Source organism: Heterocephalus glaber, unplaced genomic scaffold (genome assembly GCF_053883595.1).
Source record: "Heterocephalus glaber isolate CG9 unplaced genomic scaffold, H.glaber_assembly_v1.0 deba00001429, whole genome shotgun sequence".
In the NCBI taxonomy this organism is placed as follows: Eukaryota; Metazoa; Chordata; class Mammalia; order Rodentia; family Bathyergidae; genus Heterocephalus; species Heterocephalus glaber.
Genome location: NW_028258294.1, coordinates 30,070,501 through 30,091,389, shown reverse-complemented (window position 1 = coordinate 30,091,389; position 20,889 = coordinate 30,070,501). Strand labels below are relative to the sequence as shown.

General features: G+C 46.2%; 1 non-coding gene across 1 annotated transcript; it reads right to left on the bottom strand.

Moving 5' to 3' along the window:
* Window positions 1–6,905: 6,905 nt before the first annotated feature.
* LOC147827927 (U6 spliceosomal RNA) lies at window positions 6,906–7,012 on the bottom strand. Its single transcript, XR_015451701.1, has one exon. It is a non-coding gene; the product is annotated as a U6 spliceosomal RNA (small nuclear RNA).
* Window positions 7,013–20,889: the final 13,877 nt, after the last annotated feature.

Genomic DNA, 20,889 nt, shown 5'->3' with positions numbered 1-20,889 from the left:
GACTATATGAGCTAGTGATGTTGTAGCCATCTGAGTTTATGTAAGGATTATGATATTCATATGACAAAACTGCTGATGATCATTATCACAATGACTCCTATTGTTGGATTATGCATGACTAACTTCATTTATGCTAGTAGGAATAAAAGGCAAGGTACAAGATAAGTGAAAGCTCAATGTCCAGTCACATTCTCTGATGCTAAATTTCTGGAGAACTTGCTCTGCAAGTAGAAATGATATGTCAGGGGTACACATGCCACAAGTTGAAATTATTTTACTTAAAGACAGGTAGTTTAAGCCAATTATATTAAAATTATGATACCAAAACAAACACTAATATCTTGTAGAGTAGAATTCCAAATTTGCATGAATTTTTAAAATAGCACAAAGGACAGCCTTGGGCTTCTACCTAGAAAAGAGCTCACTGTTTTCCCCTTGGGGCCGAGTGGGTAGGAGTCTGGAAGTTGCCCCTCAAGTGAAGGCTGGAAGTCTGTGGTGGGCTCTGAGCAAGACACTTGCACTCAGCCTCCTTCACCAGGCCAGGTTCATTTGTCTCCTTTAGAAGCCATTGCTAGATCTTTGATGTAATCTTTGCAACCCACCCCCTAGTCAGAATTTATTTCTCCCTCCTCCGTAAGTCCTTTAGCATTGTCTGAACATTTATCATAGTATTTACCACCATCTGCCTTGTATCGAATGAGTTATGTGTCTCTGACCACACCCTCCACTGTGAGTTTCTGGAAGGCCAGACCTCAGTCCTGTTCAATTTAGCACCCCCACTCCCAATCCCGGAGTCTAGCACATTGTCAGGCAGGGTAGACGTAACTATCTGTGGATGAACCAAGTGCATGCACATATGTGTACATGAGTGAGTGAATGAATGGATGACACAGACAACAGTGCTTTAAGAATTCAGCAGGGGGCGGGGATTTAGCTCAGTGGTTCTGCTGCCTGCCTTGCAAGCACAAGGTCCCGAGTTTGATCCCCGGTACCAAAAAAAAGAATTCAGGAGAGGGGGAACCATCCCGTACTCAAGAATTTAAGGCAGAATTCTTTGTAACTATAGGGTTTCCATCATTGAAAGATCAATGGAATTTAGGTAAAGGCTGACAATATCTGTTGGATTTAATTGCATACAATACGTGGAAGGTATAACTGGTTCCATTTCAGCTCATGTTTTACCCAGTGACCTAGAACTAGGCTTTTCTCAATATCCTAGGAGCCTTGATGAGTATTTATTAAATTGCATTGAAATGAATTAAAATTAGTTGATTTGAATCACATTGCTCGTTACTCCCACAATGGGCTCATCATCCCAATCCCAAACAGCTCTGAGTTCAACAGTTCAGGGCTGAAGGGGAAGCATCTGGTCCCTGTGGGTGGAGAACTGCTGTCTGCACCCAGCACTGGCCCATGAGATGTGCTCAGAGTCACTTTATTCCTCTCTAGGGTGGCAGCTATTCCCAGACTGTTTCCTGAGCATGTCTGGGACTACATGTTCAGGCTTTCCTAGCAGTTAGGTGCAGGACATGTGATTAAGTTCTGCTCGATGGACCATGAGCAGATTAAGTTTCAGGACTGGCCCATTAAAACTCCTACATGGAGCCCTGAATTCCCTTTCCCTTTCTGTGATTTGACTCGAGGGACATAGATATTTTGGAAGCTGAGTGATGACAGTGGCAGAGCCAAGATGGGAGGAGCCTAGATCCCTGGGCTCCGATTTAGTCTATGTTCAGTTCTATGTCCACCACATAGGTCCTGGGTGAGCTTGGAAAAATTACTTCAAGTCTGTGGGTTGCAAAGTCTTCATCTGTAAGCTGGGGTATTAATAGTACTCACCTCACTGGAGGCACTAGGAGGATGCACAATGTATGCTTAGCCCACAATAAAAAGACCTGAAAGCCAGACATCATGTGTTTGCTTATAGTGCCAGCTCTTGGAAAGCCAGGATGGAGTGATCACTTGAGCACAAGAGTTCAAGAGCAACCTAGGCAAAATGGTGAGTCCCTTTCCCAAAAGCAAAACAGAAACCAAAGGATTTGAGATTATTTGGTATTTAGTATTAATGTTGCACATTCTTTCCACCCTCCCTCTGCCACCTTTCTGGGTGCCTTATTACAAATATGTAGGATAAGATCTTGTGATAGATCAATTTTCAGTCTCTTTTGAAGAATGAAGTGTGACCTGTGATTCTTGGCTTCTGCTTGTAGCTGAGCATAGCTGTTTGTGACCCCATTTTCCCAGTCTGGTCCCGTTTATTCGGTGGAGAGCAAGGCAAGCAAGCCGAATGGGCAGGAGGTGGTGTTAATTTTCACCTCGTAGCATGATGTGTTTATTAGTGTGTATGTACGTTAAGTGCGGCAGCCTAGTTTCCTTGAGTTAAATAGCAGTCATGCCCAACTGGCTCTCCATGTACCATTACTCCAAGTGATTGAGCCAATTTCTCCCCCTGCCATGAGTTTAAGTTGTAAACCTCTCAGCCAGACAGAGAGGCAATGATGGGCTGCCTGTTGTGATTATTATTAACCTTTAGCATTATACTCACAGGACCAGGGGGTCTGCAGAGAAGCTGCTGGCTCCTTGCTCCTGTCCACCCACTTTGGCTCATCTGCATCTCTTCTGGATAAGAAAGGCAAGCAGGTAAGTGTGCACTTTGGCCTTGCAAAGAAGCTCCAGCCTATCAGTCTACAGTGAAAGATCTCTTGTGCTGGAAGGCTGGAGAAATGTGCAGAGTCCTCAGTTCTAACTGACAGGGGAGAAGAAGGGCCATTATGAGAAAGCTAGAAAAGAGATCTTCCACAGTGCCTCAGTGTTCAGAAATTATTTACCATATTTACTATAATTTCTTCCCTTTACCATTGTTTATTAGCCAGATGCTAAGTTATCCTGCTGAATATTGCGGGGACAATGGCTACCTCCTTGGTGTTATCTAGTCCAACAGGACCTCGTATATGTACAACCAATATACTGCCAACCAGGAGTCACCAAGGGCCACAAGGACAGAAGAAAGTATTAAGTAAGCCCTCTACCAGTCCCAGATCCACAGGTCTTGTTGCTGCCCCTCTTCTTCCAGTCCACATTTCTTTTTCTTGTTCTCTCTCTTCTTTCCTTCTTTCTTTCTTCCTTCCTTCCTTTCCTTAAAAGAACCAATCTTCTTCCTTATAGATTAATCATGAATTGACAGGGATGACAGTTTCCTAAATGTGGCAACTTATTTTGATTTTCTGAACAATTTGATCTCTCCAAAAATCCCTGAGAAGACAAGAGGCCACCTCCAGTCCTAGGGTGCTTGTGTTGCTTCTTTGTTAAAAATCCAAGGGGACCTGTGGTCTGGCACTGGCTGAAGTTTGCCCTCAGGAAGCTTATAGTCTAATAAACAAGCTGGAGTCAGGAAAGGAAGGTGGTAGGAGCCTTATTGTCCTTGTATTCATTGTTTTCCAAAAGAACAGGGCAGGGTAAGGCGCCTTAGGGGACATGCCCCATGCAGGAAGTAACAAAGACAGCATTCAGGATAATGGTAACTGAAGAAGTCAGAATATGGTTTCTCCAGCTCCTGTGATCTTGCTAAACTCCCTACAGTCTTGGGAGGGCTTCTTCCAACAGGATGATAAACTCTGTAGTTTATGTAGAATGAATACTGACTTGATAGACTTAAACAAATACAAGCCATGTCTTGAACTTATTTTTGCCATGACATGTATTGAATGCTGCTTACAAAAAATAACTACAGCTAAGGCACACTGAGGACTTGACTTGGTGCAGCCCTGGCTGTGGACACCCATCATGTCCTTTACTCCTACAGGTGATCCCACAACATAGGTACTCCTGTTCCCATTTGACAGCTGAAGAAACCTAGACAGGGAGATAAAGCAACTTCCTGAGGCCACACACCTTGGGGAGGGAAGGAAGTGAGATGAAGCCAATTTATAAACCTCTGAGTTTTTCAGATCTGATCACCAGGCTGTCCGATGCAGGGAAGAAGGCTCTGTTTCTTGGGAATTGAATACTGGGCCCCCGTCCAGCCTGCCTGAGAGCAAGAGCACAGGTCTGTAACAAGCTTTCCCTAAGACCTGAGTTTATTCACAGTTCCCTACAACATGAAGAGGAAAAGGTAACTTTCCAACCTAACTCAGAGGGAAGCAGTGGAGGAAACGTTGAACAGTAGCTTTATCAAAGGGCATCCTTTGTACTGACAGAAAGATGTCCGTGCTACTAACCTACCATTGCAGGAACACAGAGAGGTGAGCCCAGGTCCTGGAAAGGAAGAAAAACACTACCTCCCCTGAAAAAAAAATCCAAACCAAAGGAGATGGTAGATTCTTTTTCCTTTCACACTGTGTGTCCTATAGGTTGAGGGGAGGAAATAAAGCAATGGATTAATACGGAAAATGGACAGGCTGGTAAAGCTCTTTCACTTACTTCTCAGTGAGGCCCCACCAGTCACTGGTTCCCACTCCCCAACATGAGGTACAATTAGAAGGTAAGGGGGATCACTTTTCCAGAAGCACACACAGCTTGCCTTCTTCAAAACGCCTGACAGACTATTCAAACTAAACGGGACTTCAAACATTCTCTAGTCTAAGGCCACCATTTTGCAAGAGAAGGTGGGTAGAAAGGTGTTAAATGTTTCCAAAGCCTCATAGACAGTCAGAGCCAGGAGTTGGGACCAGAGCTAGTTGGGGCCATTTTGAGGATATCAGTGAAGCCACTCATTCTTGGAAACCTTTTGAAAGTACTTTCCAAGTACTTAGCATTAAGTTTTGGAGCTCTTTTAGTCATGGTGTACAGGCATTCCTCGTTTAACAACCGGTCCCTAAATGAGGAATTGTGTATAGGATGTACATTACAACATTCAGAACAGAGAAATGGTCAAAGGAAACTCCAACTTGATGACTTTGTTTTTATTTGCATAACTCTTACATACAGTATTGTAATGTACAACAGAACATAAAATGACAGCACTGTGTTAAACAATACAATCAGCAAAAATTATAGTACTGTATAAACAAGATCTATTGTACAAAAAAGACACTGAGGCTTTATAAACAGGATATATTGAACTATACAAAAAAAGATGAGTTGTAAGTCCCCACAAACTGTTTATACAGTACTGTAATTTTTGCTGACTATACAGCACAGTACAGTACTGTCATTTTATGTTGTTATACATTACATTACTATATAACTCTTGTAAGAGTTATGCAAATAAAAGCAAAGTCATCAAGTTGGAGTCTCCTTTGACCATTTCTCTGTTCTGAATATTTTAATGTACATTCCATATACAATTCCTCATTTAGTGACTAATTTAGCTAACGACCTACTCATAGGAATGTATAAATGAGGAATGTCTATATTTTGCACATAGAGGGAAGATTTGATATTCAAAAAAACTAGCTCAGAAAGTGATGAAACTGGATAAGAAAATTTTTGAGGTTATAAACAAATGGAATGCAGGAGCCGGGGATTTAGCTCAATGGTTCCAGTGCCTGCTTTGCAAGTGCAAGGTCCCGAGTTTGATCCCCGGTACCAAAAAACAAAAACAAACAAATGGAACGGGGTAGCAATGTGACCAAAATTTTCCTATGGCTCAAAACCTAGCAATAATAGCAACAGAGTTGTAAAAAGTATATCATCTTTCTCAGTGGGACTATTTAGAAGCAGGAAATATACATTTGGAGGTATATATTATCTCTCTATCTCTATTTATCTATATATATGTATTTATATACATATGTGTATATGTCAGAGTGACTATATATATATCACATATATAGTCACTCTGACATCTTAGTTTAAAATTGATCCTGGTGATTGATAGTTATGATTCTATATGCAGAATTCATGAATCTGTTCCTTCAGGGGCTAAAGATGGTGACAATTCTATAGAGAAGTAATGTGCCATGCCACGACCTGGTCTTTGGAATCATGCTAGTGGGGGTCTCGAGCCCAGATCTGTCATTTCATAGCTGTATAATGTGTAGCAGATTTCTTAATTTAAGCCTCAGTTTCCTTAAATATACAGTGAAGATACATAAGGTCTCTGTAATCTCGAGGAGGTTGATGAACTTGGCCAAGACCTCCAATTTGTAAGAGACAAAGCTGGAGATGCATGAGGTCTATGTTACTCCCAGATCTGGCTCCTTCTTTTTTTTTTTTTTTTTTGGTACCGGGTATCAAACTCAGGTCCTTGCACTTGCAGGCAGTGAAACCACTGAGCCAAATCCCTGGCCCCAGATCTGGCTCTTTCTTGGATGCCTCTGCCTACATCCCATGCTTAGGGAAGCAGGTGGCAGTTCATGGAAAAGGAATGTCACCTTTAGGATTAGAGATGCAGTACACATCTGCCCAGTCAAATCTTTCTTTTTTTTAAAGCTGTCACTTATGCCCTGCATCTAAGAATAGGTTAAAATTGCATATAGGTTAATATCACATAGGATTCTAGTGACGTATATGTCAGATTTCAGTTAAACAGAATCTTCTCCCCACTCCTTCACTCATGTCAAAAAATAACATGCCAAAAATATTACCTGGAAGAGAAATTTGGTGAAAAGCAGGAAAGATCACAAATTGACTACAGTCTACTGCAAGACCTGGATTTCTCTGGTTTATTGTAATTCTTTCTGTGGGAGCTGTCAGTCATTGCAGATTGTCTTTCAGGGAAAGCATTTGAATCAATATACCAATGTTTGACTGTGTAGAGATCTTTCTGAAGAAAGACTTAATATCCAATTTTTGTATTCATTAAGTTTATTGCTGGATTTTAGGAATACAATATGATGACATTCATCATTGAGAATTTGTACCTTTACATGATATATCTTGGTTATTTTTTCCCCATTCCCCTGCCCTCCCTTCAACCCCTCCACCCCTCCCTATTCACAAAGACTTTGTTTCCGTTTTTTTCCAAAAATGTGGAATACTTAGCAAATTTTCACATCATCCTTGCACAGGGGCCATGCTAATCTTCTCTCTATTGTTCCAATTTTAGTATATGTGCTGCTGAAGCAAGCACTTAATATCCAATCTTTCCAGAGAGTTTTTCTTCTGTGAAGTTTAGTGCCTGGCATCTTCAGTAGGGAAAAAAATTAATTATGGAAAGATAGTGATTTTTTTTCCTCTCCCAACATCTTTGGAATGTTCTGGAATGTTTACTTACTGATTGCCCATTAGGTACCGAGAGAGCATGGAACAATGACATGCACATTAGATTTCTATTCAGAAGATCTAGATGCAAGGCAAGCTCTGTCAAACATTTCCTTGTAATCCTGGGCAAGGACTTTCTGTCCTTGATCGCATTGTCCCTCTTGAGAGCCCCACATTGTGAATAACGTGAAGATGTTGAACTGGTTTTATCGCTAAGCTTGCTTGCCCTATACCATTCTGTAATACTTTGTGAACTCTCAGATACGAAGGTGGTCTAATGTGGGTGTATTTCAAGGACAAAGGTCTCTCTATCATGGTTTTGGCCCACATCATGAAGGAACTCAGGTCCTAAGAAGTGAGCAGAACAGAGAAGAAAGCATGAGCAGACTGGCAAGGCCAGGAAATGGTTAGGTGCTTCTGCCAGTAATGGCTCTGTGGTTCTAGAAAGGTAAGGAAGATATTCTTAGTGGGGGTGGTGGTGAATAATTAGATATAGATTTCCTACTTTGCATCAGCCCTAGAAACACATTTGTTCCTCCCGTGTTCAGAAATCCTACTCAAATACCACACGCCTGACTCAATGAATCTCAGAACTGGATTGGTGGTTCCATCTAGTTTCACTTAGGGCCTCTGCACTTATTCCCCTGACTGCAGATCTCTCCCTCCAGCACACAATGCTGAACTCCTGTTTCCACTGACCCTTATCCTCAAGATCTCAGCTCAAACAGCACTTCCGCCTGAGATCCTCCCACACCTGCCCTATCTGGGACTGCCTCCTGCCCACCCCAGCCCCCAGGCCCTCTGCTCTGCTCCGCTTCCCAGCTCTTGTGACTCCTGGAAATTGTTTCCCTGTTTATAGGCCCGCTTGGCTTGTTTACTTCCTGGCTAGCCGCCCTGGAGCCTCCTGGAACTCCCTAAAGTTCCCCTAAACTGGATTAGGGCAGAGGGCTGGACTCTGGCTCACTGTGTACCCCACACAGCAGTACAGTGCTAGACACATATAGTAGGTGCATGATAAATATTTGTCCAAACAGAGAAAGAATAAAATGAGACTGTACTTCATTCTTTTTTCTCTCCCAAAGACTTTTAAACAAAAAGGCAGCATGTTCTCGAGAATGTAAATTTCAAACCCAAATAATTAACAGCCAGGGGAGAGGAAAGGGTCCTTCCACAGGCACTGAGGTAGCCATGCAGCTTGTACACAGCAGTCACTTTGGTACTGCTTCCAACAGAGACATTCTCAAGTATCACTATGTCCCTGATCACTGAGGGTGTACCAGCCAAGGAGAAGGCAAAATGAGGAACAATGCCTGAAATTTACACAGCACTTTTACATAACAATATGCCATTTTAACATTTCATTCATTCATTCATTCTTCATTTTTATAGTGATACTGGGGATTGAACCTACAGCTACATCCCCAACCCCTTTTTTTTATTTTTAATTTTAAGAGAACTCTTACTAAGTCTATTAAATTGCCCAAACTGGGCTTGAACTTGGCAATCCTCCTGCTTCAGCCTTCTAGAGTGCTGGGATTATGGGGATGTGCCACTATACCCAGCTTAACATTTTATAAGTAAGGAAACCCAAGCTCATAAGGCTATGCAGCTTGACTGAGATCATAAAGTATACCACTGGGACTTGAATCCCAGCTGCCCTCAGGGCTGGCCAGAGTTCTTACTTTGGCATTTAAGCATTCTACAGATGAATGCAGGGTTGCTGGTTCCCCAGGCCTGCCATTCCCTTCAGAGAGGCCACAACTGCTCCCCCACCACCACCCTGGGGCAGGTAGTAGCAGGATTATCAGCAGGGCCGGACATGAGTGAGGCAATCACAGCTAAGAGGCAGAATTGAAGTGATATCACTCTCAGGCATTCATGGTTCTAAGAGCAATGCTTCTTTACATTTTGCAACATATGCACCATCCCGGCCTCATGTCATCCTGGCCCCCTGCTCCTTGAAGCTTCTTACAAGTTTCCTGTCCTCTGCTTTCATTTCATCTGATACTTCTTTGTCTAGAAATAGCCTGAAAAGAACTGGAGGCAGAATTGAGGCTGGAGGAGGACTTGACCAACTTTGCCAACTTGCTTCTGGCCACCTCTTGGCAAGCTCTCCTCCAAACGGCCACTGGAATTGTTTTTCTAAAGGATGGGTGGATCTCTTGTTCCCCTTCTGAAAACCCTTCAGTGGTTCTTTCTATGGTCTCCATGCAGCTGCATGGCGAGGCCTGTAAGGCCTTCATACGCTGGCACCATATTCATGCCTAGCCAATCCCTGCCGGCTCCCTGAGCACACAAGCACCATAAGGCTTCCACAACTCTGTCAGGCCATGCCCACCACCTGAGGTGCCCACCTGTCCCTAGGCCAAAGGCATTTCTCCTTTAAAGTCTAACTGCAAGCTTATCCATGCCCAGCACATTGCCTCATCATCAAAGGATATTTGAGTGGATAGATGGGAAGAAAAGAGAAGTTTCAAATGAGAAGGGAAAGGCCCTGACATGTTTTGTAGCCACTCCAACCATATTTCCTTTGTCAGGTACCTAGAAGGCTAGGGGGAAAAAAAGGTAAATGTGATTGGAAGGTTAAGAAAGAACGGATATAAATCCTTTTATATATGTGTGTGAGCCTTCAAGAGGCTGGAAGATGCCAGATCTGGTTAAGGCTCTGGTGACCTGCTCCTGTCCCTCCTCTGTGGTTTTTTCTTCACACTGTCTCTGAATTTGAAGCCAATTGGACACAAAACCAGAGTATCAGTGGTGGCAGAGGGGAAACCCGATCTAGGAGGAGAGCCCTAGGCATAGAGTTGAGGTCCTAACAGGCCCGCTGGTCAGGGCCTCCCAGGGGTGCTTCCCTGTGCCCCTTGCACAAAAGGAGGGCCAGGGAAGATGTCCTCAGTACTCAGCCAGGCAATGCTGACTTTACAACCTGACTAATAGTGAAGTAGCCTTTGAACTAGCTTGTTTATATTTTCCTGTGACGACACAGGTCCTTGTTGTTGGTTGTGAATGAAACCAGGTTCCCAAGGACCCTGGGACTTCCTAATCCACCAAAGCCCATTTTTAGACTTTGTCCTGTGGCATTCAGGCCAATCTTCCAGAGTCAGGGTGTGGAACTGGTTTGCAGCATTAATATATGGGCTTTGCAGGGCCAGGGATTTAGCTCAGCGGCACAGCACCTGCCTGGCAAGAGCAAGGTGCAGAGTTTGATCCCCATACCAAAAAGGGGGGTGGGGGGGCTTTGCAGATCCCAGCTTCAAGTGGTGCACCTCCTCTCCCCCTTTTGTCTACACTGCCGTCTCTTTTTGAACTTTTTTTTGCCTTCTTTGCATGATCCTGAGAGTTAAGCCAAAATCAGGCTGACATTTTGGCCTGGTCTCCCTAAAGAGCTCAGTTCTGAGATCTTTATTCCTGGAAGCAAGGGGTGTGTGTGTGTGTGTGTGTGTGTGTGTGTGTGTGTGTGTGTGTGTGTCTGTTAGTTCAGAGAAGAAAGAATATGCACGAATGCTGTAATAATAATAACTGTAGTGATCCTAAGTGATAATGACATATTTGCTGAGCACTAACTACACAGTAAGTGTGCTGAGTGACTTTTCATGCTCCCTGTCATATGGCCATACAGTGATCCTGGGAGATGGATATGGCTGCTGTATGCCCACTTTAAAAAGGGATTTTTGCTATGGATTGACTGTTTATGTTCCCCAAAATTCATGTGCTGGAACCTCATCACCAACGTGATGGTGCTTAGAGGTAGGGCGTTGGGATGTGATTGGGTTGTAAGGATGGAGCCTGCTCTAGTGGGCTCAATTCCCAAGAAAAGAGTGCCAGAGAGCTGTCTTCCCATGGGTGGCCACTGAGAGAAGGAGTCATTATGAACTAAGAAGCAGGCCCTCAGCCGCCATTCAATCTGCCAACCTAGGACTCTGAGAAATATGTTGTTGCTTATGAGTCACCCAGTGTACAGTGTTGTGTTATATGAGTCCCGCAGACATAGATATATTATCCCTACTTCCAAATGAGAACATTTAGGTTCAGAGACTTAACATTCATAGCGTAAGGTCACACAGCTAGTAACTGGGTCAGTGTCCTGGGCCATCTTACCAGCTTTAGTTCTTGCTAGCTGGTGACCCTGAGTAAGTCACTTCCACTCCCTGAGGCTCAGTATCTGTTATGAAACAACAAGGACAGAGAGTTCCACTTAATTCACGAGACAGGATGGATACACAGGGCAAGGAATGTGCTACATGAGTGTTAGTAACGATTCTTAAGAAATCGGAATCCCGTGACATCAGCACTAGTCCAGAATAACAGAAGTCATTGGGATATTTTAATATGCAAAAAAGGAAAAGTATTTATGTTTCCTTGTTTTGAGCGGAGGCTACTGTTTTGAGAGATTATCATCCTTTATGATCCAGGCTCTGGATACACAGTGGGACTTCATGCTTTCCCAAAAAATGGTTTTACTTGAGCTAATCCCTCCCTTGGGAGTTGGGTGGGACAAATACCTTCCCCCTGTGTTGCAGACAGGGAAAACGACAGAACAAGTGGCTGTCAGGGGTTGGTGAGAATGGGCTCCCCCAATGTGTCACTCTGGTCTTCTTGCATTCTTTGATGTTTCTACTGGGGACACTGAGGCAGGGGACAATTTATACATTGTCTGGAGTTGGGAAGATTTTGGTGGTGGGTATGGAAGTGGAAGCTACCAGATTCCCCTCTAAAAGCCACCCTAGCTATTAGAATTGTATATGCTCCCACCAAACACCATTTTTATAAAGTTGTCTAAGATGGGAGCTGTGCTTAACCACTTGTCATAACGATGTTTTGTTGTAATTTAAGTAAACGTTTTTAAACATTACAATTTTGTCATTTTTCTCTTTGCATTAGAAATCACTGCAATGTGTGAGTTGTCAAGCACTTTTGTAGACACTGTGTGTATGGTGCCCAGGGAGAATAAGAGAAGGCCTCTCCTTTTTTTTATGAAAAATAAAATTTCCTACCCAAATAATAAGAGAATAGCAATAGTTATTGCACTGTGTATTATCTTCAAAGTAGTTACTCAGAGTACAAGACATAAACCAAGAAGATTCCTACAAAAAAGAAACAAAGAGATAATAGTTTTGAGGTTGAGCTTTGGCCAGAAGGATCTGACTTCAAATCACATCTTTGCTACTTAGTAGCTGCATGTCCTGGATAAATTGTCTAAACTATCTGTGCTTCATCTGTAAACTGGAGCTGGTAATAAAGTTATGTGGTTCTTTTCAATGTTGGTATAAGTTTTAATATAATGTATATAAAGGTACCTGGTCCAATGTCTAGAAAGTGCTATAGTGTTTAATGATTGTAACCGTTTTCTATTATGTTTGGCTCTTGCCCAGTCTAGTGGGCTCATGGAAGTAACTTCCTCCACTTCCTCCAGCATGTTAGGCAGGCACTGTACATTGAGCTACATCCCCAGGCTCCCCGTCCCTCCTTTAGGTGGTGATGGTACTGGGGATTGAACCCAGGGACTTCACATTGAGCTACCTCCTCGGCCCTTTTTTTTATTATTTAAAAAAAATTTTTTTTCAGACAGGGTCTCCTTAAACTGCTACATTGCCCAGGCTGGGCTTGAACCTGTGACCCTCCTGGCTGAGTTTTCCAGAGTGTTGGAATTACAGGCATGCACTCCCCCACCTGGCTCCTAGCCCTCTTTCTTCTTTTTTTTAAAGATCTTGCTAAATTGCCTAGGCACACTCAAATTTATGATCCTCCTGTCTCAGCCTTCCTAAATGCTGGGATTATAAGCATGGGCCACCACATCCACCCTCCTAGCCCTTTTTAATTTTTTCATCAGAGTTTGCTAAGTTGTCCAGGCTGGGCAAGAGCTTGGAATCTTCCTGCCTTAGCTCCCATCCCCACCATCAGTAACTGTGATTATAGTGTGCGGCACAGGCCTGCCTGGGCTCTGTGAGAAGGGAGAAAGTGCTGTAGAAATCCTCAGAATCCACAGCTCCTTGGAACAGGTATGAAGAGGGTTTCCATGGAGGTGCAGGTGGGGGCGAGGCCGGTGGATAATACAGAGGTTAAACCCCAGGTGCTCAGACCCTTCCTTCGACCCCTGCGTCTACGAAAGGCCCAGGTGAGACCAACACCTACAAAAGCTCCAGTTCAGGTGCCGCATCAAGCTTCAAAGAGAGAAGCTGAGCTGTTGAGAGGAGGCAGCCGCGGGCAGCAGAAAAGGACTCTGCAGCCCCTGCTGGAGGTGATGAGAACAATTCCCGGCACACCCCCAGGAGGACAGAGGGCCCAAGGTGGCACTGGGCAGGCAGGCCTGTCTCCCTGGACCAGGGCTGAAATCGAAGCAGGACAAAGAGCCCAGCCAGGCCCAGGGGGAGGAGAAGCAGGGTCACTCCCTGGGGAGATCCAGAATCACTCCAGACGCTTGCCAAAAATGCAAGTTCGAACCCCACACACCTTCTCTGGGGTTGGGTGGGTGGGGTGAGCTTCAGGAACCTTCATTTGTACTAAAATGTCCTCAAGTATTTTCAGGTTAACAATGGGGGGCAAGGGATTTTGCTCAGTGGTTCCGCAGCCTGCCTCGAAAGCGCAAGGACCTGAGCAAGATCCCCAGTACCAAACAAAACAAAACAAGAGGGGAGAACTTTGGAGCTAAGCAGACAAGGATCTAGAAAAAGTTCTTTATGGGTTGATTTGAAACATCATTCAAGTAGATTCAAGACAAGATTGGCTGCTGGGCATGGAGGCTGAGGCAGGAGGACTGTTATGAGTATGAGGCCAGCCTGGGCTACAGAGTGAGTTCAAGGCCAGTCCGAACTACATAGCAAGACCCTGTCTCAAAAACAAAACAAAAACAGTGCCGGGGATTTAGCTCATTGGTCCCGGTGCCTGCCTCAAAAGTGCAAGGTCCAGAGTTCAATCCCCGGTACCAAAAAAAAAAAAAACAAAGACAAGATTGATAACATTCTGGCTTCACAGTTTATAGTGTACCTACTACGTGCCAGGAATTCTTTTTACCACGAAGCAGTCTTGTGGTTTGAGGGAAGGGGACTCATAGTGCTGTACTGTGGTCAGCTCTGAGAACAAAACTGTGCAACAGCTTAGGAGGTGTCTAGGAGCAGGAATCAGGAAGGAAGGGCTGGGAATGAAGCGGAGGCCTCCCACTCCTTTCAGGGGTGTGTGTGTGCGCGTGTCTGTGATTGGGACTCAAAGCCAGGGTCTTCATACTAAATGACAGCCCCAATCCTTTTTAAAATTTATTTTGAACAGCACCTGGTTCTGTGCCTAAACTGCCCAGGCTGGGCTCGAACTTGTTATCTTCCTGCCTCAGCCTCCCTGAGTGCTGGAATTATAGCCATGTGCCACCGTGCCCAGCTCCATTTTTCATTTTTGAGGTCAGATATTTTTAGCGGTAGATGTGCCTTCCTTCCGTTTCACTTAACCTGATGCGTGGGTCAGCTTCCCATCTCCCCACTCCTGACCCTCTTCTTGGAGATGGTGAAAGAAGGTTGCTCTACTGGCCCGCTTCTGTTTGCTCAGTGAAGTGATGTGGGCCTCGTCAGAGCCAAAGTAAAGGAACTTTCTGTTTTACTCTTCTCCAGGAAAAACAGCAATGAGTCAAAATAAACAACCCTTGGAGTCCAAAGGCTGGCTCCTCCTATGGAAAAGGGAGGGTTCTCTTTTGTATTTGAGGGTGGGGGGGGGGGGGGGGTGGGGGGGTGGGGGGGTGGGGGGGGTGGGGGGTGGCCTTGTATGGCTGCGCGTGCGCAGTAAGCAGGCGCCACCTGCGCCGGGCAGAAAGCCCATGGGCAGAGGCGCTTGCTGAAGGAGGGTGAGATTGTGAGATTTCAATCAGGGATGCTTTTTAAAATCTTTTAAAGTGAGGTTGACGTTCTGTGGCTCGCAGGCCTTGATCTTGCCAGAAGGCCGCCTTCGCCCCCTGGCGGCGTCGCCCTCAGCCCAGGGCCCGCCCGCGCCCGCCTTGCATCCGGCGAGACCAGACCTGCAGAAAGCGGACCGTCAGCCCTAGGGAGCGGGGTGGAGCTCTGCCGAACCCACCTGCGCCCCGTCCTCCGAGCCCTGCTGCCCTCTGGTGGCAACAGGCAGAACTGAACAGGACGCGCTGAGCGCGTTCCTCTGGATCCGGCTTCTCAGCCTTGGCCCGCGGTAGAATCAGCAGGGAGGTTTGAAAACCATCGCTATTCAGACCGCGCCGCAGGCCTTTTATTATGAATTAAGTCATAACCTCTAGTGGCGGGGCATTGGCACTGGTATCTTTTTTACAGCTCCTGAGGAATTCTAATGTTCCTCCAAGACTGAGAGCACTCGGTCAAATCTTGATCTGGCAAGTTCCTGTTCAGAGCGTCTGAACGCCGGTGTGGGCTTTGCACCAGCCTGGCAGTGCGTGTGTGCTCAGGGGTCCGGCCACTGTCTGGCCGTGCGCCTTAGCGGTGGCTGCGTGGGGCCAGTGTCTGGCGTGGATCTCATTCCACACGGTAGTCAAAGGTCAGGTAAGTATCTCCTGATGGTTGTTAGATGGCACCCTTCATGCATTTGCGTAGCTCACACTCTTTGCTGTCCGGAAATTCTTCCTATTCTCTCACCTCAGTCCCTTCTGAAAAAGAGAAAAGCCTAGATTTGGAGAAAGAATGACAGATTAGCCATCAGCTCTGGTAGTAGTCATAGGGACAGAAAGGCTGGCCTGGCGCTGCATCCCCAAGGCAGCCGGGCGCCGGCGGGGTCGTCTTCTCCAGCTTGAGCACTCCATCAGGCCCTGGATGAAATGGCTTGGAAGGGAGGAAAGCCAGCACCAGCACAATTAAATTAATTTCCAGAAGCTACACGGGATTAAAATCACCCACTTCTCCTCTCCAGTCTCTGTCTGATGTTCCTGAAAATGATCTCCTGATCCTCAGCTTCTCCTCCTTTCTCTTCCTCATGGTCACAGCTTTGGGCGTATTCACTCTGGATCACTTTGCCCATCCCAAGCTGCCCTTCTTCCTGCTAGACTTGGCTGGGAGGCACAGTCCCAGTGAGACCATGCCCTTGTTTGTGTTGGGAACGCATATGCACGAATGCATGCATGCGACTTTGCATACTGTAACCCCAGGCTCTGCTTCCTAGAGGAATTTCCTCTAGGGAGTACAAGGGGAGAATCAAGAGGAAACAGATTAGTTAGCCGCTACCAGAGGAGAAAACTAGCAGGAAGGGAAGCAGGTGTCTTTAAACAGAGGTTAAGAGCCCTGAGGAGCCAGCTGAGCAGGCAGCCAGTCCCCATACTTTGTGCTGTGAAGCAGGCTCCTGGGAAGAGGACCAGGCTTTCCGTGGACTCTGTCCTCACCACGCCTTGCCTGCCTCTCTGTAGGGACTTTGGGTGCAGCACAGAGATTAGGGAAGATCTCCCCATGTTCCTGTATGGCAATCATCACAACTCAAAGCGTTGAATGCTGATTATAACAGTGACATCTGATCCTTTCTATGCCTTACATGTAGTTGACACTGGAATCCATTCAGTTTGAGTTTTCTGCTGCACTTTTCCCTTTCTCATGGGTCTGCTGAGTAGAACTAGGGTGTAGAGACCTGCACTATGGACATGCTTCTGCACCCTTGCCAGCTGTATGACTGTCACTACACCACCCCCTTCTCTGGTCGTCTGGGAGGTGTCATCAACCTGACACTCTGACTCTCTGACCCCACTCAGGTCTCCATCAACCTCAGCTACCACCTGGGGGTGGGGCAGGTGTGCACAAGAGGTCACTGCACTTGGAGGCCTCTGAGGATGCATAGAGGCAGTGATGTGGGAATGGAAGCAAGTGTCACCCTGGCACCATCCCATCCACATGGCTTGACTCAGATGGTGTAGTGTGCCTTCGGGAGCTGGGAGCAGTCCACTCTCCCAGGTGTCTCAAAGGCATCACATTAGTCAGCTTTTAGTTACTGGAACAGACATCTGAGATCCTCAGCTTAACAAGAAAGTAGGTTTACTTTGGCTCACAGCTTTGGAGAGTTCAGACTAGGTCAGTCGGCCTGTTGCTCTTGGGGCAGTGGTGAGGGAACACATGGCCATGGCTAGGGAAGCTCCTCTGTTCCTGGCAGCCTGGAAACAAAAAAGAGAGGGGCCAGAGTCCCAGTATCACCTTCAAGGACACACCCAAACAACCTGACTTCCTCCCACTCAGCCCATTTCCTGAAGATTCCAACACTTCCCAGTAGTGCCCCAGGCTGGAGACCAGTCCTTAACACATGAGCCTTTAGGGGACTTTCCAGATCCAAATTACAACTGGAATAAAAGGAAACATTGGAGCAAAGAAAAGAGCCAACAGCTCTCCCTAGCATAGACCCTGCTTTGTGTTAGCTACTGTCCCAGGTTCTGAGAGACCCACTTGGTCAGTCCTGTGAACAACTCTATGGAAGTGATGCTGTTATTAGCCCCATTAACAGATGAAGAAATTGAGCCACAGAACTTTTACCCAGCTAGGCGAATGTTAGGGAGTCTTGCTCTAGTGTTATAATTGTATCCATTACATTGTGTTGCTTTCCAAAGAGAGCATCCCTCCAGGCCTACAGGGTAGCTTGAGAAATGGTAAATTACAAAGCACTTTCTAGAACCTACATAAGAATCCTGCCCAAGTGACCCTCCATTTTAGAAGGCCATCGTGGAGCAAGGAGGGAAGGCCCCCACAGCCCCAGGACCTGCTGGTGAACTGGCAGAGAGTTCCTCCATTATTTGCATGTTTGCTGTTGCCCCAAGCTGAATGCTTTGTGGCTTCACATCCCTGGAAAAGGGACAGGGAGGTGCATTGTCCTTTGGAGAGGGTTTTCTCAGATTTGCCCTCTGAGGTGCATCTCACCCACTCCACTAATGTCTACGCTCCCTGCTCTGCCCTCTCTCATAGCGCCCTCCACAGTGGTTTATACCAGAATGCATCTGCTCGACCCACGCCAATGCAGGCACAGGCATCCCTTCCCAGTCTCTGCTGAAAACACTAGCTGGAGACAGAACAGGGAGAGGAAGCCTCAGCTAGGATGAGCAGAGCAGGCAGCCAGGGTTCGGCGCCCTCTGGAGTTCAGATCTTAAGTGTGCCCCAAAGGCCGTGTGTTAAAGCCTTGGTTCCCAGGGTGGCACTGTTGGGAGATGGTGAACTGGGTGGGGGCGGGAGTCCTCAGGTCATTGTGGCTATGTCCTCAACAGGGATTGTGGGATGCTGGTTTTGTCCCCCTCTTCTCTTTTGCTTCCTGGCTGTGAGGTGAGAGGTTTTGCTCTACCAAGTGCCCCCGCCTTACCACAGTCCCAAAACCAATGGGACTGGTCACTCTTGGGCAGAACATTCCCAAATTGTGAGCCAAAATAAACCTTTGCTCTTTACAAGTCAGTTATCTCAGGTATTTTGTTATGGGGACAGAAAGCTGACTAACACAGTGACTAAGCTGCACCAGACCCTGAAATTTGGTCTCACCCATCAGCAGTTCAGCCTCAGGCCTTGGGGTGACACTGGCTGTGCTGGTCTCTCACCACAGAAGTAGAGAAGGAAGGGGGAAAGATGAAGGGGAAACAGCACTAAAAGAAAGTGAAGAGGAAGATGAATAAAAGTCCCAGCTGATGCAAATATTGACACAACCATTACGAGGGTAAATAAAACTCCCATTTATGTTATGCAAGTGCGATATTCTCTGAATACTTCTGTCTTGAGGAAGTTTTTATTTCGCCATAGAAGAAAAATGTTTTCATATTCTCTCCTGCCGCTCAGACCCAGAACCCAGCAAGGCCCTGTGCCCTCGAGAGCCATAATATTATTTGTTAACATTTTTATGATGCCAAATGGTCTGTAGGAGAACGGGCACCATTCTTTAGCTGGGAAACCATATGGCACGACGAGTAATAAATAAGGTATTGTGATAGTTAATGAACCTAATTGCCAGCAAAGGCTTTAATACAGAGACTGTGCTGCTGAGAATTTAGCACCGCATTAGGGATGCTGCGGAGCTCCCCTGACTTCTGAGGCTTAATTTAAGTTCTATATTGCAAACTCCAGAAAATAATTCCAAACCCTCCTGCTGGAAAAGCAACCTGCTGGTAGACTGTGATTATACCGAATTACTAAAATTGCAATCAATTTTATACACACAGTTAACCCTTGCTGGGAAGTGCTCCCAGAGAGGAAGGGATCAGGATTGTATCCTATTCTACTTGTGGCTCTGGACTGAGAAGGACAAGGATGGTCAGGAAAAACGCAGTGCATGAGGAGGGGCCAGAGCCAGGGGTCCTGGCTTCTGAGAGAAAAAGACACAGGGGAAGGGCTGACAGACACTTGATAACAGTCACAGCCTGCAGATTTCTCCAGTCCTGCAGGTCCCCTTCCTTTTGAGACAAGACAGAGGGTCTAGCCACCCCACCCCAACCCCCGGGCAGCCGGGATGCTTGGCAGGAAAAGAACAGAGCTATTGCTGCTATTATTCCATAAGTCAAGGTTATTAACTAGAGAAGATCAAATCGTGGCAGTCAAATAACCTTGCACTGTGTAAAATGTAAATGCCGAACAGCTGCCGCTGAACTTTCACTGTGTCTTGAAGGGCCCCTGGGTGAGAGGAGCTCACCATGGCAAGGAGGAGAGGAGCCAGGGTAAAGGCCTGTTTCCCATCTCATTGTTGGAGCTCAAAATAAGCTGCATTCCCCTCCAGCCCTGGCCAAAATGGAGGCAAAGGTCAGTGGCAGAAAGGGAGTCCTGTGAGCCAGCCATGCCAGGTATTCTTCCTTCCCTGGAGGACGGCTGACCCCAGGGCATCTCTGTCCACCAGGCCATGTCCCGTGTCGATGCCCCAGGCTATGGTTTGGAAAGCTCAGAAATGTCTTTTCCAGAGAGCATCTTGAAGAGGCTGGGAAACCTTACTTTCCATACCCTGGGCTAAACTTTCCTACTGCCAGAGAGGGTCAAGTGGGGCAGGTTGAGAGGAGGGAGCAGATATTAGAAATAAAGAATCTTTGCACACATCAAGAAGACAATGGAAGCTGGGTATGGTGGTATACACTTGTATTCCCAGGACTGAGGCAGGACTATTGAGAAAGTTTGAGCTCAGCCTGGGCAACTTAGTGACTTGGTAAGAACTTGTCTCAAAATTTGAAAAGAAAAATTTAAATGGCTAAGGCTGTAGCTTAGTGTGAAGCCCTGGGTTCAGTTTACTACCAGAAAAAGGGAAAGGGGAAAAGGAAGAGAAAGAGGGGAGGGAGGAGGGAGAGGAGGAGGAGAAGGAAGAAAAGGAAGAGGGAGAAGAGGAAGAAGTGGAGGAAGAGGAGAAAGATGGAGGAGGCATAAGACAATGGAAGAAAGCGAGGGTGGAGAAATCCAAAGTCGGAAGTGCACACAAGGGAAGTTAGGAAGGTCACTGGGACCAGGAAGCAGGCAGGGGCAGGTAGAGAAGGAGGGTCTGGCTCCAGATGTGAGACCCTGAAAGGTGTGACCTGTGTCCAGCCCCACCCTTGCTGTGCACTAGGGCATATTCAGCCTCATTTTGGGGAAGGGGTGGAGATCTTGGGTAGACTCTGGGGGCCCAGCAGTAGTTTTGTGGGATGGAGCCTTAGGACCTCTGGCATTGAGAAGCTCTTCGTACACAGCAGTCTGGAGTTTGGGGAACTGGAGGATGAGGATGAGGCATTGCTGTTGTCTTTTGAGCTTCTTGAAGGCAGGGAACTTGTCTGATCTTAGCAGCCAGCCTGTACATACTAGGGAACTTGAATGAGACAGACATCAGAAGCGT